General features: G+C 31.0%; 1 protein-coding gene and 1 non-coding gene across 3 annotated transcripts in view; one reads left to right on the top strand and one right to left on the bottom strand.

Annotated features, from left to right (window-relative positions):
- LOC118189579 (uncharacterized) overlaps positions 1–26,724 on the bottom strand; it is a 1,110,938-nt gene extending 1,084,214 nt beyond the window's left edge. For both annotated transcript variants that reach the window (XM_085825600.1, XM_085825599.1), the window contains exon 1: positions 26,567–26,724. The gene's annotated coding sequence lies outside the window, so the exon portion shown is untranslated. The remainder of the gene's footprint in view (positions 1–26,566) is intronic.
- Positions 12,322–12,394, top strand: TRNAT-UGU (transfer RNA threonine (anticodon UGU)). The gene has a single exon. It is a non-coding gene; the product is annotated as a tRNA-Thr (tRNA).
- Positions 26,725–27,830: the final 1,106 nt, after the last annotated feature.

Here is a 27,830-nt window from a genome sequence, read left to right as displayed (position 1 = left end):
TTAAAGACAAAGGCTTATTGACTTTTATATGCCCGAGTTGGTATATTCTGTAAAACTTTATTCAAGTTAAATAAAGGGTACTTTACATCCTTTCCCTGGTACTTACAAGACATAATGATAACTAACAATTCCCTTTTAGAGTTCTGCTCTAATTTCATGCTACGTAAGAAGTACAGATCTTGTATGTTAAATACGTCTTTTCCGAGACTCATTTTTCTATTTCTATCTGCCTCCTTTAAAGCTATCAATGAGAGAAGGAATTCCAATATGAAGTTATTTTTTACAAGTTTACAGCCACTAATCTCTACATATAATAAAAGAAAGAGTATGTCTGTGTGTGTGTCTTTCGTTTGCGCTGTGAGTAAGCTAATAGACCCACGGCCACGAAATTCGGTACGTAGGTGCATGTAGACAAGAACCAGTGCACCTCGAAGCGATTTTTTTGCGAAATTCGAATTAGAATTTTTTTATTTTATGTTTTGTGACGAAATCGCGTCATTTTGAGACATAATTGGGCTATAGGAAAGCGAGATTTTACTCTACACACTTCATTTTTACATCGTCATGAAACGTAGGCACTTAGCTATTTTACGAACTTAAAATAAATTTCGTGTTTCAATAAATCGAATAAATACGAATTTATTTAACAAATGGAGCTTAACACCTTTTCAACGGGATTTTTTTTCTAAAAAATTTATTTTTTTAAATGTACAGTTTATTTTTCTTGGATTTTTGGACACGTTAAACTTTCGTCCTTGCGACTGCTTTTACAAAAAGAATTTTGGAAAAATTATAGTATTTTGTATTTTTTAAAACAAAATTTAAATGAAGCTTCCGGGAAAACTTCTCACATCTCACATCTTTAAAAATGTGATTTTGGCAACAATTTTCCTGTCTTATTGTTGTTGATAGATTTTTGATGAAATCGCATCATTTTGAATAATTCCAATTCTTTTAGAAATATGGGTTTGGCAACAATTTTTCATCGTATTTCTTATGTCACTGTTTTAAGAGATTGGCATATTTCATTGTCATATTTATATATATATATATATATAGTACATTTTTATTGATTTTTTTTTGATAAAGTTGTTCTGCAGAGTAATATTCTGCGCTGAATTTTATGTTTTTTGAGTCGCTTTCATGTTATTTTTTGCTTATTTCACTGTTTGTAAGATATTGAAAAGTTTTGCATGAGTTTTTTTCTTCAACGGAAAGTTGGTTAATTTTTATTAGGATAATTAATATTTGTATTAAGGTATATAGCTTATTTCATTATAATTTTTTTCTCTTGAAAATATAAGATAAAATATCATTAATTATACTTTGCTTTTCAGAATTTTTTATTTTTTGTATTCTTTTATGTTATTTATTGCTCATTTCACTGTTTTTAAGATACTGAAAAGTTTTGAGGGATTTTTTTAAGAAACAAAGTTCTTAACCTCCTTTATACCATTTGAGTTCTTAAGATTTTGCAAAGGGAAGTTGGTTAATTTATTTATTAGGGTAATTAATATTTGTATTAAGGGATATTGCTTATTTCATTGTAATTTTGTTACAGGTAATAACTTTTTTTTAATGAAGTTGTTCTGCAGAGTAAAATTCTACGCAGTTCTTAAATTTAACGTTTGGTGTTCCATTCAGCCATTTTTCTCCTACATTTAAAAGCCAGACGAAGGCTGGCAGCGAAGCTGCTAGTGGTTAATAGAAGAAACTCTTAGCTTATTCATTATTATAACTACTTTACTAAAATAATGTTTGTATATTAGCGGCTGGCTTTTATTGGTAGTGTGGACATATTGTTGCGTTTTTCTTTTCTGACACCAGTTGTTGCGTTTAATTTTCTTCACGGGTTCGTAGATTTGGAGTGAATAATGACGATATTACTTGATGAATTATCGAAACACACCATATTTATCAATATTAATCAGGACAGCTCCAAAACACTTTTACGGTTGTCGAATATCTACAATAAACACGCTGGAACAATCAGCGACACAGCCTTCACACTGTCAGGCAACAACGGTAGAGACAGCTTCACTGCAAAGCACCAGAGTACAGCTCCTGTCTTTGTTCAGTCGTTCTCGGAACTCCACGTAATCGACGATGCGATGCACTTGACGACACACGAGCACAGCTCACGAGTCTTCGGTTCAATCGTTCGCAGACCTCAACACGCTCTCTCGACGATGCACTAACCGGGATACACTAAGAGACTCCTTCGTTGCACTCGACGACCCACTCGGCACTCGCTGCCCAGGTGTCAACTGAATAGACTCCGCACGGAACGAGACACTCTATGACTGACTATCAGCTCGCTAGACGAGGCACACACTGACTGAATGCGGACCAACAGGGTTTATATAGGTTTCGGCTTTTGTTCGAGAACATTCTGGGCTAAACCATTAAGAATTCGTTCCAGAAGGTTCTCCATCCGTCCATGGCATATAGTCAATTTTGTCGCCAAATGGGAGATTTCTCACCAAACGTGGGAACCCTCCCTTTCCTTGGCATTTTATGGCAACCCTAAAACCGCTTTGCGGGAAAGCTATCTCACCTGGACATTTCGTAACAATATTTTCAGTATTGTTAGTACTATTAGCATTTGGTTATTTTACAATCACTATATTTGATTCCTCATCATTCTGTCTATCGTGTCTCACTCAAAAGAGAACTTAGATAGTTACAGACTTTTATGCGTGTAGTCTCAATAGATGTAATATGAATTCTTAATTATGTAGCAAGCTGAAGAGTCTTTACACTTATTATTAATAACCATAAACGCCGTTGCAGATTTTAATGATTTTAACTCAACAATCTAAATGCTCGTCATAATACAATGACTGCTCCCTATGTTTGAATACAGCTAATAGTTGCAAATGAAGGGATAGATTGCCCATATATATTCTGCATGCATTTCCGAAAATTTTTTAGTGTTGTTCATTCTTTGGTCAAAAATTCGACGTTACATTCTCAACAATATTTCACAAAAGCTGATGATTGTAGACATTTGTACATAAACTACTTTTATAGAGAATAATTATGCAACATCTTTGCAGTATTTCAATCTAATTATCTACCTCATCATACATATCAAATACTCTCCACATAAGCAATAACCCTAACAGGAAGTCTGTTGTGATGAATCCTAAACAGATGTTTTCTATTTGTAAGCCAAGAATAATGTAGTCTAAACATTCTATGTATTTATTTCAGATTATTGGCATATGAATTATAGAAGATTATTGGAATATCATGAATAATGATTTATGTTTAGAAGTCTAACGTATCGGACCCCCATTCGAAAACAAGTTTGGTTTACGGGCTAACTAAAGATATTTCAACAGAATCTTGATCACACTACAAATAGGAAAAATAACATATGGTTTTTTCAATTTTCTTTTAGAGATGTTTAATTTTTCGCAGATTAATTGTTCGTATTGTTGCGTTCTACGGGTTTGTGGATTAGGGGTAATTGATGAAGAATCAAAACATATTCACCAGTAAGCACTATCATAAGAAGATTTCCAAAGACACGTTTATGCTCGTCAAAAAACTACGACAAAATGCACTGAAACAATCAGCAACACAGCTTTCAGGTTGTAACAAGGAAGACTGCTTCACGGCAAAGCACTAAAGCTTCTGATTCGGTTGATTCCTTTGAAGCTAATCTGTGAACTCAAGACACTACTACTTTAACTACTACTATTACTCTAATACTACTACTACTTCTACTACTCTCTCCGTATAGCTTTAACCTAACTTCCTAACTAACCTAAGGTATATATAGCTTTAACCTAACTTCGAGAATATTTCCGAAAAAACCGCTAAGAATGCATTCTAAAATGTTGTCCCTCTGTCTATGGCATATCGCCAATTTTGTCGCTAATTATCTCCAAAGGGTCGATTTCACGCCAAATCTAGCAACACTGCCTTTCCCTGCCACTTTCTGGCAACCCTAACCCGTCTTTGTGGGAAAGCTATGTCACCGCAGCTGGGCATTTCACAATAATATTTTATGATTAAGGTACGGAGTCTGAGTGAGAATGCTAGTTCGTGGATCTTACAATTGTCTAGCAATTAATCCCACCGAAAACTTTAAAATATTACTCTTGAAAAATTTCAAAAATATTCCTTCAAAACTATCAGAGCACAAAGGCTTGACAATTTTAGTATGGTAATATGGAATAAATGCTGATTTCTTCAAAACATTTTTTAACTGTGTAACTAAAAACCTTGATAGAGTTAATTTCAATTAATACCAGTAAATGATAGTCCAGCATGATTTTAATGAATAAGAGCATAATGCAAATCTTTTTTAAATAAATTTTCTGTATACTTCTTATTATAAAACTGATGCGGCAGCAAACACTGCTCTCCACATTAAAATAATCTCTAAGTAAAATTTACTTCAGCTCATTGTGAATATTAACGAGTTTTCATTTTTTGTAACACTTACAAATTTGCATTATAATATATAAAATGATCGATCGTTTTATACCCACTTAGGGATTTCACATCTTGCAAAGCTTTTACCAGACAAAGAACGTACTACCTAAATAGATTTTGCCTATGCTAGATTCTCCAATAGTTTTGCCAAGAAGAGAGCAAATTTTAAAAAATAAATGGAGTAATATTCCATTAGATTTGCATTCAGTTTTCTTTTCTTTTTTTTTTTTTTTATACAACGCCATCTGATTTATAAGAAACTTCTTTTATAGAACAGATATGGGTTGACATTTTTCTGTTTTTTAGACAGGAAAGCTCAAGAAAAACCCGGAATAACCATCATGTTTTATTTAGGTTGGTTGGTTAGCTATTTAGCCGTAAATATTTATTTTTCTTATGAGTAAATAAAATATTTGATGTGTACACCACATGACCTCGTTGTACGGAATATTGAATTACACGCAGTTTTCCTGCATTTCATTTAAACATATTGAATTAACAATTAACGAATTTTTAATTAAATCTACTTCGTCGATAGCGCATAAACCACAATAGAATAAATGCACTCTTTAAAATTCACTATATTTGTTTACTATAGCGACACTTCGGCGCAAGGTTCACTTAACAGCGTTACATCTCATTCATTTTATGACTCAGAGTGCACAAAAATTATATCATCTCAAGCATTACCACGTGTTCTATTCAAATACTATAATAAATATAAAACGATGATAAAAGAAATTAAATAAATAAAAAGAAACTGTTTTTCAGTGACCATTAAGCGCCGCTTACCTAATGCGCATGCGCTACTAATTAAATCATTTCTCACATCGCGGCAAGGCGAAAATACAAAAAAAAATTCAAAATATTTTCATTAAAAATTGAAAGCTATAAAAAAACATAAAATACCAAGTATAGTTAAAACAATTTAAAAAATATTTTTTACAATTAAAATTGCAATTTCTACGCAAAAACACCAAGTGCAGTTAAAAGAATTTTTTAAAAAATTTACAATTAAAATTGCAGTTTCTACGCATAAACAAGCTAATAATTTAAATGATAATTTCAAAGTGAATTAAGTATAATTTAATTCACAATAATAAAGGCAATAATTCACAATAAACAACTTTGTTGTTGCGAACCTTAATTTCTCTAGATTGGCAACAAATCCACTATTCTGCTAAGTTTCAAATGTAAACAAAAATGGCTTTTATGCTGAAAAAAAATAAGGCTTAGCTGCAGTTAAAAACTCTTAATTTGTCGATAATTTTACAATTATTGCATGCAGGTTAACTAAAGGCTTATAAACCTTAACCGGAAGATAAGAACAACATAAATCAATCATTTTTAAAGCAAAAAAAATGTACAGTTTACAAACATACAAGAATAAACTGAGTTCCGCCGAGTAACAGAGTGGATATATATATATATATATATATATATAAACGTTTGATGCGGCCAATTGCAACCAAAATGGGAGATGCGCATCTACATGTTATAGCAGTCTCCTATATACAAAATTTCAACGTTCCAATATTCTGAGGCTACTCGGTTTAGAGATATGCGACGTATGTACAGACGCCAAGAAAAAATCTCTTCAGAATTCATTTTAAATCATTTTTATAATTTTTTTGTCGAAAAAGAGTCTTTATTCTGTCCTTACGTACAGATGCCACGCAAAAATATCTTAAATTGCATTCGATATCAGTCAAAATGGATATTATCGTTGAAATATGATACCAGAAAGTTTTCGCGGTTGCAATACTTCCTTTTTACTTGTAAAAGGAAGTAAAAAGGCCAACGCATTTCATTTTTTACAATGACGCAAATCCTGTGTCAAAATCACTAATGTTTTAATAGCATCGACCAATCGGTCATTGGAGTTTCAAGCTATAATTTTAATAAATTGTAATAAAATATTAAAAGCGAATTTATAAAAATGTTACGAATTTTGTACGCATGTTGATAATGTTAGTCAAATTATACGTAAAATTGTAGTAGATTTTGCATAATGTTACATAAAATGGCTCAAGAGACGAAACTCTGAAGAAAAAATAGTATTTTAGGGGTAAGTAAGTCTTTTTAACATTGATGTAAATGGCTATCTCACGAAATTGGCGAGATATCGCCGAGCTGGCGATGGTTTCGGAAAATAAATTTTGTAGCCAAATTTGGCGAAAAATTGCTCAATACACAGTAGACTGCGTAATTACAGTTGACTGCGTAACTAACAGTTGCCTACATAATTCACAGTAGACTGCGTAGTAAAATCGTCAGTCTTGGGGACCATTTGGCTACACGTTGGTGCGTCCCCTGTGTAACTGTAATTGAATACCTAATTCCTCCCTATATGTAACTGTATCTGTCTCTTATCTTGTATGTATCTTAATAGTATCTGTTTCTTATATGTAATCGTATCTTCTAGTAATTTCGAGAAATAAATTGTAATCGAGATTCCTCGGTGACAGGGGAAAAACTATATGAGTTCACAATTAGATCTCCGGGCGAGCTTCGCTCTTTACATGCGCTTTGCATTGTGTTGTGTTTAACGTTCTTAGTAGTTTCAAGTGTAAGTACAGATTGTACTCTGTCATACTCTGAGAAGAGCTGTACGAGTACTTTTGTGGAAAGTTCTAGAACTGTGAGATATTTTTGTTTTCTGTGAATAAATTTTATTAAGCTATCATCGGTTCTGTGTGCATTCAATCCCTAAAGAACGCGTACGAACGCATTTTTACGCATTTCTTTAAATAGTTTTATCTCCTTTGCTGAAGACGAATTTAGATGCTATTGAAATTTGACCAAAACAAAGCATTCTATAATGATGCAAGTGGTACACGAAATTTCAGAAGTCTCAAACATAAATAAAGTCACGTATCTATCTCATTAAGAAAAGCTGATTCAGTGTCCATGGAGTAGCTTAAAATTTATTTATAACACGACTTAAAATGTCAGATTTTTTGTGGAGTCTGTCTTTTTGGGAGCATTCACAGTAGACTGCGTAGCGAATTCTCGCTATGTCTTTGAAGAACAAATACTGCAGAAGGTTTTAAATAACCTTTTTTATTTGGACTAAATTAACAAGATACCTTCACTGGCTGCTTATAATTCACCACCACTGGTGACTAAAATAAATTGAACAGAAAGTAAAAATGAAAAATCACAATAAATTAGGATTTCTAACGACTGGCTTCTTAGCTATCTAAACCGCTAAATCTGCTGCACACAGCAAAGCCGAGTCTAGAATATTAATATATTCTGTAGAGGGTGTCTGACACCATTTGGAGAACTAGCTCAATCACGCAGCATAAACTCGGCATTAACTCTGCTACTACTACTCACGAACTCTTGAAACTGCAGCTTAAATACTGCTTCTGAACCACTTCGATTTTGCATAATATTTCATTAAAATTTACATTCCGGGTGGAAACTGAAATCGGCAGGGAAAGAAAAGTCAAACTAAAAATAATTGGTTAGAATAAAATAAGGTCTCTACAATTTCTTCACGTAAATAACTTCTAAAATCAAACTACTTTCATCATTATGCATTATTTATATAAGTAGTTTTATACGCTTTTGGAGTAATAATGAGAATTTTATACGTTAGATCAGTGTCAGCCTTAATTAGTAATTTTCTCTGCATCGTTTACACATTATAAATTTCTGATTCACCTACATTTACTATCAATCAAAAAAGCTTTATAAAATAAACAGTGTAAAGTAAACTGTTATCTAAAATTTCCAAAATAAAGCAAAGAAATGTTTTGAAAGGTTTTGTTTTCTCTTTCTGAACTGAACTGAAAATATCTGAATGCAAACGATAATATTAAAAAAGCAATCAAGTAATGTAAACATTAAATTATTTTTCTATAATGCTCATTTGAAACAGTTAAAAATATTTTTAAAATGGCTGATGTTATGAAGTAGGTATGCTGCCCAAATATGCATATTGCTTCATTTTTGTGAAATCTGAAATAATTCGAAATGTCTAAAAATATGTATTAAAATTCTGGTGGTTTAAAATATCTGTTATTCTGTTTACATATAAGCAAAAAAATTTAGAAGTTTGTAAGCAGCATAGGCTGTAGTCGATCATAATAAAAATTACCTAATTATTTTAAAATCGCTTAATCTATTTATAATAACTTAAAATAATTGCAGAAATAATTTAAATAATTTCTGCATTTTTGAAACATAAAAGTTCAATTGAGATTTTCGATTCTTTTAAGATTAAAATTATAAATGATTGACTTTTGAGTTGAATAGAATTATAAATCATTGACTATGCCATGCAAACTAAAATTCAAACTTAAACTTTAATTTCTTATACGAATAACTTAATTTTTATTTGTCTGTAAGAAACAAAACATGAATACATCTTAACTGTTTTTTTTATTATGGTGCCATCATTAAACAGTAAAATATTTCACATTGATTTATACCTAAAACATAATCCCTTAATCTTAATACTAATCTTCCCTTCAACGGAAATAAAATTAATGAATCTTTTACTTATATGAAGCAAATTATTTTAACAATTTAAGAATTAACGATCCAGAGTGAAAAAAATTCTTCCTTTTTTACATTATACAAAGTATTTTCTGGAGTATTAAAGGAAGAAAATCAATTGTTTTTCATTATTTATTTAACGGCTCCTTAATTAATTAATTCTTTTTCGAAATTTAGAATACAGGCTTCATTTTGGTAGCGGTGGGAATTAACAAATGATCTGGTGTTTTAAAAATTTCGCTTTTCAGATTTTGTCTTAAAAAGTCTTTATTTACAGGTAAATAATTAAGCCAATCTCTTCAGAAATTAAATATTTAAAACTTAACAGCTACAAAGGAAGGAGAACATTAACTTTACGTTTTAATGCTAGAAATATCTGTAGCAAAAGCTTTATTTTTTTATTTTAATCAAAATACATACTGCTTGACTGTACATATTTCTTAACTTTATTTTAATTTTGCTTTATTTCTTTTAACATTATAAGCACCATATTCTATTCTTCCCTTTTTTTCGACATTTAAATTCCTATATCATTCATTGTTAGGCAATTGGCATTTGCCATCCATGCAACATGACAAACTGACTTTCTCAGAGATTTTGCGACTCTGAAATCCACAAGATCTTCAATTCATCTTACAGATTAAAAGCAATACATTATTTATATAACTGAATATAAGAAAAACAATATATTCAGTTTTTATAACGTTTATGTTTATTTCATATTAATAGCATTTCCTGTTGATGTAATCTCTTATATTCGTGTGATTCATATGACATTATATTTATGTAAGTTCAAGTAGTTTGTAATGCTATATTTAGCTAAAATATTTTATAAACATTTTTATCATATAATTTTACAATATATATAAACATTTTCATTATACTATTTGACAATATTTATAAACATTTGCAGAATTATTTTAGTTAGTAAAAGATATTACGTATCTCGTTTCAGAATAATCATTTACGCTTTGCAACCCATCAGAATAATTTATTTATTTTTCTGATTTATGGCCTGTAATTAATGTATTCCAAATATTATATTTTAATAATGTTTCCAATCAGTATAATGTATGATGCATTTAATTGTGATTTATGCATGCGTAACTACTAACTGAATGCATTGTGTAATATGTTACTGAATGATTATTTAGTGGAAACTGTAGGCATTGTAATAATTTTATTTATTTTCAATCGCAATACAAATACAAACGCACAAATGTATAGACAAACAATAAAAGGTGTGGAAAAAAAGTGACCCGAGTCATTGAATGAAAAGTAACGCCAGTAAAACACCGTTTCAAGAAATGGTGTTTCAGTCGTTTGAGTCAGATCGTTTCAGTCGTCAAGAAGTGATGCACATCACGCGGAGGAGGTCTGTATTCAATGGATCTTCTAAATTAACAGAGAAAGCAGCCAGGATTTGAAAAGATTCAAATGAGATGGAGATGCTCTTCCAAACATCCATGTCCGGTCAGAAGTCGGAAATTGGCAAAAGCTTCCGGACGTAGACTGCTGGAGATTGCTAAGAGATTTTCAGTTGTCCAACGCTTTAACTTCTATCTTTAATTCCATCTTGAATTTACATTTCATAACTTTCTATTTTCATTATTTGCTTGATATTAAGCCCTATAGAAAGGAAAGATGATATCGAAAATTTCGTTTGTAATAGTCTCGAGTCTCTTTTCGCGAGGTAGGCGACCTGCACGTTTCTGTTGGCAACTACTCCCGTAAAACAACACAGAAAAAGGAGAAGAAACAGTTATTGATTCGAGCGTTTTGGCAACAGAGAAAAACCAGACAATAACCACAGAACTAGCATTTCTTATTTAGAACTTTAACTTGAACTCGATTTTAAGGAACTTTTGAATTGGCTGTAATCGAATATTGTTGTTTAAATGATTATCCTTTTAAACTAAAAATGTAAATAATATTATGTCAATATAAAACTAAGAAAAGCTAAATCTATGATTATTTCTACTTAATGAATGATTTATTAAAGAACACGTTAGGGTTTTTTTTTCCCCTAGCAACTATCCGGAATGTAATCCAGTATCAAGAAGATCATCAAACGGGATAAGTCTTGAAATTTTTTTAGCTCTTATTTTAATAGATTTAACACAGCTTGTATTATATACTGTTTTATTTAAAAGACACGCAATAATTTGCAAACTTCTGATGTAATTATCGCTATAATTTGGTGACTCGGACGTGATTCGAACACGCAACTTTCTGATCCGCAAAGTCAAGTTTGTTAAGCTGCAAACTTCTGATATAATTATCGCAATATTCCTAAAAATGCCAAAATGGCCGGATGAAAGACCACACGCTTCATTTTTAAAGCCAACTCGCAACAACTACATCATTTTACTTAAAAATATAAAATGCAAATGGAAAATATCGTTGCAAATTGAATATCGCATATTTATTTAATTATGACAAAACACTTGAAAGTTATATGCCTTTATTTTTCATGCAGTTCATGTACAGGGGAGTTTGAAATAATATGAAGTCTATTTATTTTTAAAATAATAAACTAACTTTTCTTTCTTTTAAAACACATCGTATAAACTTTGTTGCACGCACGCGTGAGTGCTTTACTAAGTATCATATGGACCAAGGCGGCTCTTTGAGCTATAATAAGCGATTTCAAACTAATCGGCGACTTATTTTCTGAAATTGCTCAAATTGTGCTTGAAAGCCATTACCAGGATTAGACAATTATTAACTTTTAAACCAATTTCTGAGGTTTAAGAGTTTTTTTCTTAAGTTGGCTGAACAAGAATATACAATTATTTGCAACCTAAAAATTTATCTCACCACAATGCTCCTGAAATATTAACTACAGATCAAAACAAGAAAAATGTTCTTTTTTTTTTTTTTTTTTTTTTTTTTTTTTTTTCCCCCTCAGAAAGCATATGCATATTATGTTAGTAACCTTCATAAGCAGACAACAACGTTACTTCCCATATATCTTCATCTATCGTTGATTTAGAAATTATGACCTTAAAGTTAAACGTTCCTCAGGCATGTAAGATATACTGTCATTAAAATAACTGTAGATATAAAGAGCATTTTTTCTATATTTGCAAATCAATATATAAGGTATTTTTTCCGCCTTCTTAGTATGCCTTCGTGGTGAAGTGATCAGCACTCTCAACACGTATTCGAGAGGTCTGTGGTTCGAATCCCGGTGAAAGCGTTGCTCATTTTTCATCTCTCCTGCTTCCAAATTACCTAATGACTCTACAGTGGCGCCCGAACTAAAAGGGTGGTGGATGATGATTCGCCACCAAGATTTGGCATAAAAGATCGCACTTTAAAAGGGGAGGATATAAGGTACTTCTTGCGCCTGCTTAGCATGCCTTCGCGGTGTAGTGGTCAGCACGCTCGACGTGTATTCGAGAGGTCCGTGGTTCGATTCCCGGCGAAGGCGTTGCTCATTTTTCATCTCGTCTACTTACAAATTACCTAATGACTGTACAACGTTACTTCCCAGATGTCTCCTTTTATCGTTGATTTAGAAATTATGTCCTTAAAGATAAACACAAGTTCTTCAGGCATGTAAGGTATACTGTCTTTAGAATAACTGCAGATATAATGAGCACTTTTTCTATATTTTCACACCAATATAAAATATGAAAAATAAATTATTTTATTTTTAAAAGATAATATATTTTTTCCTTTTGCACCAGATTTTGTTTCTGATGTATACATGCATGTTAAACAATCCAAAATCTTTCACAGTAAATCTTAAGAATAATTATTAACTTTTATATTATGCTAAGTAAACGCCAATTCATACTTTCCTTTTTTGTTAATTCATAGTGTACTTCCATATTTGGTCTGCAGTTTTTATTATGATTCTAACAAACTTAAATTTAATAAAATTAGATAAATTTCAGCTTCCATTCCAGCTATTGAGCAAGTTTTGAAACGACTAAGAACTATCTATCATAATGAAAGATCGTAATGTTCTGTCTCGTGCCTGCGCTCTGTACTTAATCCTGCCATCAATATTGCCCTGAGGGCCAAAGTTCAGATTTCCGATTCGAGGCTTAACCAGCTGGTGTTTGTGTACAGCTCAGCTATTTACGATTTAGTTTCTCGGGAAAGTGGAAATTCCACTTTTTTCAAGCAGATTTGCATGATTTGCATTTACTAGGTACAAGTATAAAAATAATTTTAAATTGCACAATTGATCGTATTTACAGTGACTTTCAAAAATGTTGAGATGTCTTCGACTGTGCTGTAAAATGCTGCAAATTAAAAGTTTTCGTTCGTATTTTTAAACTAATATCATTTTTAAGACATAAATCTGAAAAAATGTTTTATGTTTTCCAGCATTTTACAAATTTTAATGAAAATTGTTTGAATTTTTATGTATTTTTGCCTTGCCAACAATTGAGAACTGAATTAACTGAATGAGAATTATGTACGATCTCGAAGAAATAAGTTTAAAGGAAATCCAGCAACAAAAGTATATAATTTAACAGGGCGTACGAGGAGGTCATATAATGTCCACATCAGATTTTTTTTATAATACCAAGCGATGATATCACTGAAAGAATTGTGACGCAAGCGACATTTGTTTGCAAGTGACATTTGTTTGCATAATGAATTTTCAATACGCGTCCAGTCATCAGACTGGCAAGCAAACAAAATATGAGATTAATAAAATTAAAAATCAAATGCAAAATTTAGTCTGAAAAAAGAAAATAGTATACATAAAATGACAGACTTCTCTAGTAAAGCTGGTGATTTCTTTGCAATTTTTTCTTTGAACAAGTTTAAAAAAATTAGATTAATAAACAAACAAAAATATCTGGAAGATTTCAGAGTTTATATTACGCCCAAAGGGGCGTTTTTTCATTTGCATACATACACTTTTCGAGAGCGTTTGGGCTATTGTCCCTTTGGGGTAAAAATATTTAAAAACTGCCTATCTTTAAATTTCCGATACACAGTCTCGCACGCTGGAGGTTAAAAGGTTTTCTGCCGCACATGTTGCCATTACATTTCTCAACGATTAATCAAAAATTTGTAAAAGTTTTACAAAATATGAAATAGACAATAAAACAAGTTCTAAATTTGGGCTTCCAGGTGCTCATATTCGGGTGTTATTTTATTGTTATTTTTTCATAATGCGAGAAACATACATACATTCATGCAGATTCTTCAGTATTTAATTTCTTTAAATATTATAATATAGGGCAATAATGTTTGGCGTCAACAATTTGAAAACTTATGTAACGCTTTTAGTTGATTCGACGCAAAATGCCGTTTGGAGACTAATAGCCTTCATGGGCTAACCCCCCTTTGAGCCAATAAATGAATTCAAAATTAAAAAGATAGTATAACGCATAGTGACGTCATATCGTCAAATCAACACCGGTACATACTTTAGCCGAATCAACACCGGTACGAGTTTAAGAAGGTGTTGATGGAATTCACATTTCCCTGATCATTTGATGACTTAACAAGGTCCCCAAGAATGCGACTCTCATTCTTTTGAAAGTGATAAACCAATACATTATTAAAAACACCATAGAAAATCATCTAAGTAATAATAAACAGTGAATTTCTGTTATTATTATTTCTTCTATTAAAGAAAGATATGAGTGAAAATGCCTCAAAAAGGTTTTTTCATCACTAAATGAAAGAAATCTAAATCCAGTTTTGGAAAACTCGTACTAAGGTGCACATTTTCACCGTCGGCGCAAAGTGTTTATCAAATTGCTTATCTTCAGACATAATCCATCTCTGCACTATACGAAAAGCTCACTGGTAGATTTTTCTTTCATAATAATAGAGATGAATTCAAACCATATTAAAATTGGCGAGGTATCGCCAAACTGGCGACGGTTTTAGCGACTAAATGTTTTCACTAAATTTGGCGAGAAATTTCAAAAGTTGTCCAAATCGGTGACCATTTGGCGACATTTTGGTTCGGTCTCTGTATAACTGCAATTGATTGCTTTTTGTAACTATAACCGTATCCGGCCCTCCGGTGAGCATTCTCTCTCTGTCTGTGCTCTGGAGATACTGAGAAGACCTATACGAGTATTTTTTGGAACGTTCCAGAACTGCAAAGTGTTTCTTCAGTCTATGCAGTGTGCATTCAATCCATTACGAACCCGTACGCGCGCAATAACTTTATTGTTTCTGAGAACACTCGAAGGTAATTTAATACTTTCATGGCTTAGGTAGCGCACTAAATTATTCCAATCAAATATATATATATATATATATAAGTAAATAAATTAACTAAATCACCATTATTTAATCTTTCGATTATTATTTTCCATTCTTCCACCCCCTTCGAGAGAAACGTAACTCATTGATCAAGAACATACACCGATTAGTACTCGGTAAAATACAGTGAATAAAACCTCAAGATTATTTTTCGTTGATTCTTCTCTCATTAATAAGTAACGAATAAAGCACAAATTTTCACAATAAATTATACAATATTCATTTTTGTTGGTTTATATTTTAATTAACGACAATCAGTCACTCTATATTAAAAAAATTTTTTAATTTCATATTTCATAAACATTACATTATACTAACTTTTCCACTGAAAGAAGTTGAAACGCTTTAATTAGTATCATTTAAGTTATACTAAGACGAAAGCTTTACAAAGAACATTCGCTAAGTGTTGCCACATATTTTTACTTAAAATACAATGACCGATTTGTGCTGTAGTCTGCAAGATAAATCAAAAAATATTATTTATAGAGTATATAAATAAAATTTACTGACTTATCCTGCAGTCTACAGCACAGATCTGAGAAGAAAACATTATTAATAATCTTTACTTTTAGAACACCCCCCCCAAAAAAAAAACATGTTTTTATCATTTTTTACAAAGGGCATTAAGTGTATTTTCTGTTTTTTTAATAGTGCAAAATTTTTTCAAAGCTAGCTGCATCTTATCACGCCTTATTTTGTATACTTATGTTTTAAAATATAGAACTACTAATGACTAAGATACACTTATTTCTCATAAAAGAGAATTTTTTCTTTTGGATAGACAGTTTGCTGTATTTTACAATACGTTCTTTGAGATATTTATCTTTGTTTGCTTCCCAGAATGTTTAGTCATTGAAAACGAAAGAGCTAGATATAATATCATTCAAAAGTTTGCCAAAAACAAACCTTCTCTATAATCGTAAATTAACCTACTTGTAAACGTTTTTTGTAGTAACATTGTTTAACATTCTTCAATGTTATCAGACAGCTTTTAGCTGTCATTAAAATAAAGGTTTACGACACGAATTGCTTAAAAATAAAATGTTACTCCAGTTCACTAGTATTATCATATTTTTCATTTTCTTCAACAGAAATTACTTGAGTGAACCATTATTAATATATATATATAATATTTATGATCACAGGAACTCAGAAATTGACGACAGCAAAATTTTATTGTAGTAGAAGAATGAAAGAAATGGGGTGGGAAAAAATAAACAACAAGAAATATAATTGCCAAATATTCGACAAAATTTAAAGTTTCTTCAATAGTTTCTCTGAAGTGAGATAGGAAAATAAAATGTGAATTAATTTTTATTCCTATCAATCTGACATAAATCTTCTATAATTAAACTCTCCTCAAAATTTTAATTAAACAAGCTCTGATCCTCAGAGAGCTCCTCTTTCACTTTTCTAACAACATTATTACATTATCTGCAGAATGATAATATGAAAGAGTAAAACTTTCTCTTGACACAATAATCGATTATTGAAAAAGGTGTGTGCTTGTTTATTATGAGTCTTCGGGAAAGGTGGCATGTTCAATAATTCAAGTGATATTTTTAACTTGATCGCCTGTTTTTAAATTCAATCTCCATTTTAAGTAAGCTCGGAAAGGTGTATTTGTTTGTACCTGACTTGACGAAGTGTAATCTTAAAAAATTTCGGAATTTTCGGTACAGACAGCAAAAATGAAGATAAACGAAGTTCAAAATATTTGGAATCCTGAGTACTTCTTAAAATTCCAAAACGAAAGGAAGTCTTTTTACAGACTAAACCCGCTAAAAAGTCGAATATGACAGACATCAAGTTAACACTTTCCACTCGATAATTAATAAAGTTTCATATTAAAACATAAATAATAGACTTTATGCACTTGAATGTACGCTAAATTTTTAAGTAGACTTTTCTAAATTTACTTCTAATTTAGCAAGCAAAATGCATTAAACATATTTGAGAAATATTTCAAATCTCTTTAAAATTATCATCTCATAAGTTCATTCTATTATCTTTGTAACATAAAATCATAAAAACAATGGTTCTCTTTCCCGTTAAAAATACTTTTATCATTTTTACGTATGTCATGTTAGTTCTTAACTTATGCCATTTAAACAGTCTGCTCTTTTAAAATTTACATTAAGTAAACAAAAACATTTTCCTCGAACTCATTTAAAGCAAAGACGTAAAAATTATTTTTCAACAAATCATTCGCTCAATCCAGATAACGTACAGAACAATTCTAAAAAAAGAGAACCAAATTTCAAAGAAAAGAGGCCAATTAGTCATTGCCAAAGTGAGCCGACGACTTCTGCTTCCTTTCTCTAGCAAGTCATTCATCATTGTTCGCTTAATGTTTCGTGTACTAAAAAAAAGTACTTCAAAATAAGTAAAAATAGTTACTCCAAAATCACTTTTTTTTTAACATAGTCGAAGAAATGAGAGATCTAGCATTTATAAAGAATATTCATATCTAAATGTTATTCTAAATGCAAAGTACTGGTAGTTTCTAATTAAATACATCTAGTTAAATATTAAATATTAAATATTCTAGGAAATAAGTAATCCAAATGAAAAATAAATATTTGCAAATTTTAAATGTGTTACTACTATATGTCTTAATGTCTGACTACTATAGACCTTAGGCTACATATCAAATGTATTAGATATATTTATCATATATATATATATATATGTAGAGAGAGAGAGAAAGAAAGATTATCTTAATGATTAGATTTTGTAGTGAATTCTACGTCCGTTTTTATTCTTTTAATTTAGGCTTTCATTATTACATGATTTATTCATGCCACAATCTTCTAAAACCTAGTTTTGAAATTAGTTAGCTGTGAAGTGGAAGTTTTGTTAATTGCATAAAAGTGTGTTTAACCAAAGAAATGATTTTGGTCACGATCACTGAAAGCACAACCCCCCCCCTTCAAATGAAATTTTAAAACAATCTTTTTTTTTTCATTTTTTTCCCTTCAGGAATTATTTTCATCAGGAAGACAGATCATTGCACTTGCACAACCTTTCTGGTTTCGGTTTTCTTTTGTTAATTCAAATATTTTAAGGAAGGAGTATTGTTGAAAAAGTTGAGAATGATTACTTAATTTTTGAAAATTAATATCTGCATGTTAGGATCTCACATATATATAACATACGAAATAGGTACTAAATCTGTGTCTTAATACGAAATAGGTATAATAAAATTCTAAAACTCCTTACTTCTAATTTTTTTTAATTTGGTTATTACTTTTTTAAATTCTAAAAATAGTAACACGCTTACAATACTTTTTTCTGAAATGCATCATTTCAAAATTAACCCTGTCATATTATGTTATTGACACTTGTATTTACATGACGACAAACGGGAAGCTAAAGTGTTTTAGACCACAATAATGATAAATTTGCAAATCGAAACTTTTAAGCAACAAATAGAAAAAAAGAAGAACCATACTTTTGCTGTTCTTAACCTAATATCAATATCGTGAGCTTATTTTTATCTCTTCACAAGCTTTTTATTGAAGCTGAAATGTCGTCAGCCATCTTCTCTTTTTATCAATGCTGTCAATATATAAAATCTGAGCTTGTATTGCTTTGTTATGCATTTTTACAAGAATTATGTCCAAGATAAAGATATGCATCAAGTAACTGTTACTGCATCTCATTGACAAGCTTCTCCAGTATTAGCATCGTCAATATTACCATTGCATTCCCCGTTTTGAGTATGTTATACTCAAAAAGTACAACGCAAATGGTATCATTATCTACAGCAATATTTCAAAATTTCCGTTACATATCTAAAGCATAACACAATTGATGATCGTATCTTAAGGAGTGACAAAAAATTGCAAAAATAGTAATATTCGTAGTACAATGTGCGGTTTGAATGTGGAAAAGGGAAAGCGAAAAAGCAGTATGAACAGCACGAATAACGAAAGGTCGGTTAAACACGGATTTTTACAAGCAATGATGCTTTATATTTACAAGTTTAAATGAACGATTATCAAATACAATACATGTATCGAAAGTTAATGGAGTGATTGGAATGTTCGGACACCTTTTAAAAAGGACACCAAATTAAATTTTCCTAAAATCCTAACCTAATTAAAACTTAGCATTGCGTTGTTTTTAAAATGACTGAAAATACTCTCGTGTTGATAACTAGTGAAACTCATGAGTTATGATTAAATAAAAACATACAGTTTGTTTTTTATTTAATAACTGCTTTAATTTGTTTAATTTTAATTGGGATTTTTGTACGAAAGATTTGGTACGTTCTTTTCACTCGTTACTTGTAAACGCGCTGAAACACACAATGGAATTGGGTGAATTTCCAAGTAATAAACTTGATTTTATAGTACTTAAGTTTAACCATTATTAATTTATACCAATAAAAGCAAAAAAAATTAGCTCCTTAATTTAAGATCACTTTGAAATGACAATATCCGGGTTAGAATGAATCTCGCGCATTGTAAGATCACTTGCAAGGCAAGAATTTGGCGAGGTTTAAATTTGAGTTTAGTTAAACGCCGCGAAAAAAGGAGAAATTTCTTAATTCAATAAAGCATGACATTTATTTACCAAGAGAAATCATCTAAATTTTAAATCATCAAAATAATTTTGAAAAGTCTTCAAAAAATATATTTCAACCCGGGTCAAATCAAAACAAAACAAAACAAAAAAACAAACAAAACATAGGATACATATAATAAGATTGCACTTAGGATAGCATTTAGCTTTAATATTTCCCCGTAATCTATTTCTATTTCACTTCTTACTCCAATAATCGAATTATCATAATAAGGTTATTTGATAACTTTTAGTAGAACAAATATTTTCAACATATTGCACATAAAATCAATTATATAAAAAACCTTTAACAAAATTCGCTGGAGGAATCCACACTCAATTGAATTAATATAAAAAGGAATGGCTTAATGTACCAATTTAACACTAGTTTGATTCTTCAAAAAATATTACTTAATCTAGATTTTAATTCTACTACTTAGAAAACCTAAAATTTGTCCTTAAACATCTTATCATTAACATGGAAAGAACTCCACAGGTACTGGATAGAACAGCAATTATCGTAAACGTATCAAAATTAACTAGGCTAAATTTCTCTTAACTTAGTAAAGAATAAATTTTACATTTTAATATGGTAGATAAGCTTCACTAATAACCCTGAATAAATTTGAACCAAACAAAAATAAAATTTTAACTTATCTTGCATCTTTGGAAATGTCCAAAATAATTCATCAAAAGCCGACTGAGACTGATAGTGAGAAACAAAGTCGCAGCCCTCCGAGATCCAAGTAAGAAAACGTGGAGAACAACAATCAGATGGTGTTGATTAAACGATGGAGATTAATCAGATGGAGTTGATTTTCTCAGGAAGAACCTCCAGAGCTGGAACTGATGATAAAAGGAATGACCAATGCTGCAGCCTCCATGATTAGGTAGAATGAAGAACATGGCCAACCAGGAAACCTTAGTTAGGACAGCAGCCGGATGAAGAAAACGGATATCTTCTATTTTCCATGATAAAGGCGACATATGGCAAATTAAAATGAGGCTAAGTTCCAAAAAGGAAGGTATACTAAATTCATCTTTGAATGTGAAGTCGCTAGTTTCGGAGCAAAATGGAAGGAGTAAAAGGAAGATTCTGCCGCATCAGAATGCCTCAGGGCATAACCGCCCCTACAAATTCGTCGCTAACATTTTCAGCACCCCAAGTGCTAAATCGTATTTCACAACAGCATCTAAATCGTATCGCACAACAGCAAGTCTGAAGCCGAGAGAGAAGAGACAAAATCATGGCTTGCAGCTCCTTATAGACGTGACAAGACTGCCAGATTGGCTAACACACGCCCGAAATTGTGAAAAAAAAACACTTGTTACCAACACCGCCTTACGTTATGTAAAATTTCTCCTTTTTCCGCGACGTTTAACTAAACTCAAATTTAAACCTCGCCAAATTTTCGCAAGCCTGGAGCATCTGCAAGGTCGAGTTGGCAAACATAAACTCTCCCCGCCGGAAATCGTAGGCAAGGAACCAGAAATCTTATTAAAAACTATGCTTTCTATCGCTTCTACAATTTTATCTCCCCTCTACTTTTCACACAATGAGAACTCCAATTCTCGTTAAATAAATTGAGCCCACCAGCGGCCGAGCGGTAAAGTCGCTGAACACTGGTAGTTCGGTCCGAGGTTTGAATCCCGCGAATGGGCTGGCTGCATGGGCGTTTTCGTCGTTTTCCCCATGTGTAACGTGTATACGAGCCAGTTTCCCTTAGAAAGACATCCACGAAGGCATCCCTCCCCTTAGGCAGATAGCCCTAGTGTGCTTTGCCATAATTAAATACACCAACGTTAAATAAATTACCATATCTCAAAATCTGTTAAAGCTAGAACCTTGCAAGTTATCTTAAATTAAGGAGCTAATTTTTCTGCTTCTATTGGTATAAATTAATAATGGTTAAACGTAAGTTAAGTACTATGAAATCAAATTTATTACTTAGAAATTCACCCGATTTCATTGTGTGTTTCAGCGCGTTTACAAATAACGAGTGAAAAGAACGTACCAAATCTTTCTTACAAAAATCCCAGTTAAAATTAAACAAATTAAAGCAGTTATTAAATAAAATACACGTTATGTAGCATAAATTTAGAATATTAATAAATTAAATTTTTAATAAATTGTAATTTAAATAATTAAGTGAATTTCGTTACACAACAGGAATACACCTTGGAAGACCTTGTTACTTACGTCCTGCAATAGCAGCAGATACAAATACAGGTGACACAGAGATGTCAAAATTGGTCAACTAATAGTAAGCTTCGCCCGTACTAGCTAACCCTAAAAAATCTGCAAGTTTTCTGCAGTTTACAAAAAAAAAAAAAAAAAAAAAAAAATGCTTGATGAAATGAGCAACTAAAGCTTTCCAAAGGATCCAGGGTTTACCTATTATGGTACATTATGCAGTTCCACGTACTGTCCAAAAAAGGGGGACAATTCTATATCTCCCGTTCTGCTGGACCGATTGACGAAATTCAGATTGCGTTTTTTATGTCTCGAAAGCGAGACTTAGGATATATATTAGATTTAAATATAGCATTGTTCTAATCTAGTTATTTTGACAGAAAATCGGACTTTTTCTGAAATGGCATGCCAATTTTCGTTTCCCATATTTCGATTCTACGACTCAAATTATGCCTAGATATTAAATTTTGTAATTTTTGGTGATACATTTATAGAAGAATTTTAAAATTTATCTTAGAGCATTTTTTTCAGTTTGCGCCGACAATAATTCATTTGGCGAACTTCTTAATTTATAGCAACCTATTGTTTTTTCTTTTTTTCATTGTACACGAGCGGGAAAAAGTCATCATTCATATTTTCAAATAATTTTAACAAAGTGCCTAAACTACATTTGGCGTTATTAGCGCTTATAACAAATATGCCAAATTTCAAAACGCGCCAATTCACGTACATCTTAAGAAATTTTAAATAAAAAAACTGATTTTTTTTCAAGTACGTTTAGAACTACATCTACTTTAAGATAGTAGTAAAACTTTTATGGGTTATAATTCAAAATTGTTTTCGAAAAATTTAAAAATTCAGTTAAAAATACAAATTTTAAGAATAAATCATAAAAAAATGGAAGAAGTTTATTTGGAATGAACCTAAATTTCGAATTCTAGAAGAAGGAATCAAGTAAGCTTAATAAAAAAAGAGACATTAATAAATATATATAAAATTAAATTAACATTGAGGAGCTAAAATTTTGAGAGCAATTTTTTTTAAAACCTACTGGCGCGATTTTTACAAAACTTCATAGTTTGGCATAATTTGAGTTGAAGAATCAAAGTATGGAAAAAAATTGGCATGTTATTCCAGAAAAAGTCCGATTTTGTGTCAAAATACCTATATTAAAACAATGGTATATATAAATCTAATACAATCCTAGGTCGTGCTTTTGAGACATGAAAAACGCAATTTGAATTTTGTCGATCGGCCCAGTAGAACGAGAGATATAAAACTGCTCCCTTTTTTTACGCAGTGTACGTTGTCAGGTTACAGGTCACTCGACACAGCGGCACGTTTCTTAATTGATCTTCCCCCACGGCACATAACCATGGAGGTAAGCCATGGAGGAGCTTACTTCCTACCTCCATGCACATAAAATTATCAGCAGAAGACCACGGCTATCACGGGTCGAAACATCCAGCTGCTTCCCCTCCGCTCGCACCATCGAGGTAAGAACATGGAGGTAGGAAGTAAGTAAGTCCTTTCTTACCTCCATGGGTAAGAAAGCCTCGCACACAGATTTTCCCATTAAATTTCTTTCAGCTCCTCATTTAGCAATATCCCTGTTCTCATTAGCAATATTTTGCTGCAGCTCTTATAAACTACTCTTTATTTATTGTTACAATAGCTTTCCAATGTGACAGTACTGGTACTACCAATGCTTCTAAGCTTCAGAAATCCATTAGTAAGAAGGCAAAAAATTTTAGGAGTAAATTTTGAATTCACAATTAAAGTATGTATATATTGTGAATATACTATATGAAGTGCTACTATATGAAGTGCTACGGTTTGCACTATATTTTTTTATTATTTATTGGTTATGTCTTAGGGAGTCTCATCTCGATTTGGGGAAGCTTATCTGAATTTGACATTATTTGTGTCAAACTTGTCAAATGAACTTTCCTGAATTTATTTATGTTATATGGATGTTCTCTTCTGTATTCGCTGTTATCCGCGGTAAGTCTCGGATCGAATTACCTGCGGATAGGGGAGTAATTCTGTGTTGTAAGAGTAAACATATAAAATAATTGTAATTGCAAGGATAAAAAATATCATTTTTACATCTAATAATTAGCTTCATAATTATTTTAGATTTCATATGCGTACCTGGAATAAAAATGAAATATAAATAGCATTAAGATAAGAAATACATACAAGAGCAAAACGTTATACTCACAAAAATAATTTGGTTTTGACATAAACTACTTGTTGCTCATTAATTAAAAAAAAGTATATCTCTAAAATATTCTTTATTTTGCTTTTAATTGATAATTTGACACATTTTTCAATGAATTAAATAATGTATTTCAGAAATCGCTTTACCATAAGAGAAAACACTTTATGATATTGGTTTAAAACATTTTATTTCTTGTTAGCATAAACGTTATTATTTCTGGCATTATTATTAAATATTCATGGATTGAGAGGGAAGATCATTTTGTAAGCGAGCTCTTTGTAAAAAGAATTACGCCACAGATGATTGGAAGTCAGTTATTCATTTGTAATCGTTTAGCATTCAGTGATATTTGTTTAGATATTTAATAAAATTTTCTCATTCTCCAACTGTTTTTATAAATTACACCTCACAAGAACGTTCTCCTGCAGAGGTAAATCAAAAAATATATTTCAAAATCGCTGATAATTTATCTTTGAAAAACAAATATAAAAATTACAAGTTATTTATCACCTTTACATTTTATTAAGCGAAAGTGGAAGCATGGCTTTTATTTTCATTGATAAATAAGCATATTTCATAGATTTTAAAACACCACACTCATTTAAAACTCTTTGGTTGAAAAATCACTTAACTGTAATTCTCTTTATTCATTTGCGATAACTAGTTCCCATTAACTTCAGAGAACTCATTTGAATCAAACTTTTCGCCTTTAAATGACGAATGTAATAAAGTTTAAGAAATATTTCCCATTATAATTTCAGAGTTACTATTGAACGTTTCTCATGCTAATTGTTTTACAAATAATTGTCTACTTTCATTTTAATAATTGTCTACTAAATCTAAAATAAACTTTTCAAAATGCGCATTCAAGAGCGTTGAAAATAAAAACGTACAATAAATGTTTTTTAAAAAAATTTTGCCTTGCTATGTTCCATAAATTTAATTATGTGTTTTAATGTAATATATTATTAGCTGCTTCATAACCCAGAAAATACACTAGTTGCTGATTGGATATATAATTGTATGTGTACATGTAAAATATATTAGATATCCAAAAGGTATTATGGTAAAGCTAAATTTTAATAGTTTTATTAAAGCCCGTTTTCTGTAATAAAAGTACTTCCATTTGTTATTATAATTAATTTCAAACGTGTGATAATGCTTACAGAGAAAACGTCCATTTGTTATTATAATTGATTGAAAACTTGTGATAATTCTTACAAAGAAAAATTTAAATAATCAACTGTTTTCAATGATATACGTAAATGTATATCATTGAAAATAGTTGATCAATTAAATTGAGTAAACAGTTAGGAAAAATTGATAATGTGAAATGTTTGAATATAAATTTAACTAAACGCTTTAAGTTGTCTTGCTAAGGAAGCTTTAAAACATAACAAAACTGACAAAAGAAATAACCGAAATGCTAAACTTCCTCTTTTCCCCACAAGTATATTAACGTATTTTCCTTAGTTTCTAATAAGCCATTTTGACAAAGAAAAACTGCCTCATGTGCTTATTACATGAAGAAAATTTAGATCTAAAATTCAGGAAATAATTGTCATTCCTTAGTATGTTTTAAGTTGAAGCTTAATGCAAACGTAAAAGTTCGCAATGTGCATTAAGCATCAGTGCATGCAACAGTTGTCTCCTGAGGTTGACTTAATCGTTTTACATCAATCAAATTTCTTCAAACATTGAAATGGTTTGTGATTCCAATTAAAAGAAATTAAAAAGTTTAAAAAGCTTATTTTCGCATATTTCATTTCAATAAATTACCCCTAATAAGGATTAATATTTAACAATAAACAAATTTTAACTACAAATTTGAAGGAGCTAAATGTATATTGATTCATTTATGATGATGAATTATTTTATATTTCTTTTTCCTTTGAGTTCTAATATTTAATTAAAATTTATAACGAATTTATTACCCAGTTGCATAAGCTTCACTAATGTTTCATTTGTAACGCACATTTTAACCCATAAATAAACCAAGTTTTGAGACAATAAATTTATATTCTTATATATGTGTTTTAATGGCAGCACCAAGCGAAATCCATGAATCTACAACATCATCAACTGTAGGAAAATATGTTTTAGAGAAAAACTTTAACAAAGTTTTATTAGAAAAATCAATTTATGATATTTACATAATAATTTTTTTAAATGCAACCGTTTTTTTCCGTCAGAATGTAAAGCACCGGCAAACAACCTAAAAAGTTTCATTTAGGTGAAAGCAGTAAAACACTCTGATACGTGGTTTTGGCATGGTGCCGACGATATATTTTGTAATTAAAATGATGTAAATCATCACGTGGTTATAGAGATGAAACTCCTTTTTCTAAAACATTTTCGGAACTTACCTTTGTTATAAAAATCCGATCTCTTATGCTTATTTACTATTTTTCCTTTAACCGCTGATTACGCATTCAGAATGCGTTTTTGCTCATTGCATCCCGTACTGGAATAAATAACTGCACATAGCTCCGCGGGAGGCAACTGACCGTCGTGCAAGAAAGCATTTTGGATTCTGTCTGGTAAGAGCTGTTGACTTGCTGAGGAAACACATGCTCTCTCGTAACCATGGTAACATGCGTGACGTCACAGAGTTGATAGAATATAAATGTATTGTAGTCTTAGCTCAACACCGTCGAGCGGGAAACAAAAACAACTTGAGAGTTTCTTTTCAGTTCCGTACCGGAACACTTCGACATAAAAAGCAAACATTCAGGAGCTTTTATGCAGGATTAAAGAATTTATTGGCTTTGCTATCAAAATTCTGTGCATTTGTAATTTATTCAGAAATGTTCTAGAGGAAGTCTCTTTTCAACTGTATTTTTTAGACTAAATATCGAATTCTGTCAGAAAAAAAGGGCTTTAAAAAATTAGATAGTCAATAACTAGTTTCCTCCTTTTTGCGATCAAACATAAAACTCTGCAGGAAACTTCATGCTATGATAACACAAATGATTAGAACTATATGAAATAAGCTTAAGACGTCATTTTAAGAATCTTTAACATTACTGACAGCTAGCAAGTCTACGTATGAAGTTTTCATTTTATCCAAAAAGGTTTGATTTTAAGCATCTTATGATTATCAAAAAAAAATTAAACATTTTTGTGTTTTATAGGTACATAATAGTAAACGCACTTTTTTTCTTACCATTTGATTAAATTTAGAAATAACAAAATAATATGTATCAGCAAGCTTTATTATCATGTTTCCCGCTGAATGACAGATAACAGTTTCTAGAACTTGTTATACATCATGAATAACGGAAAATAAGAGTTTATCGTGCCCATGATTAAAACGGCAATTTTATTGCAAAACTGGAAAATGTAAATAGTGAAGCAATAGAGTGGTAAATTGCGAAAACATATAATAAGTTTGCTCCCAGGACAGAATAAGATAATTGAGGATTATGACTCGCAATGCCGAGAAATTTCCACATCTTAGCAAGTGCATTAACATTTGCAAGAAACTGTAGCGTGTACAAATTAGTAATACAAATACAGTATGTAATTAACAAGCTACCTGACACTTACTTCTATAAATCAATCAAATTCTGGAAGTTTCATCAGTGACGTTACATCGGATCAAAATTTGCATTTATGCAAGATTTACAA

Source organism: Stegodyphus dumicola, chromosome 10 (assembly GCF_044657685.1).
Source record: "Stegodyphus dumicola isolate Sdum_Otavi_A_Nest chromosome 10, ASM4465768v1".
Taxonomy (NCBI): domain Eukaryota; kingdom Metazoa; phylum Arthropoda; class Arachnida; order Araneae; family Eresidae; genus Stegodyphus; species Stegodyphus dumicola.
Note: the sequence above shows the minus strand (reverse complement) of the source record. Positions and strands in the feature narration are given on the sequence as shown.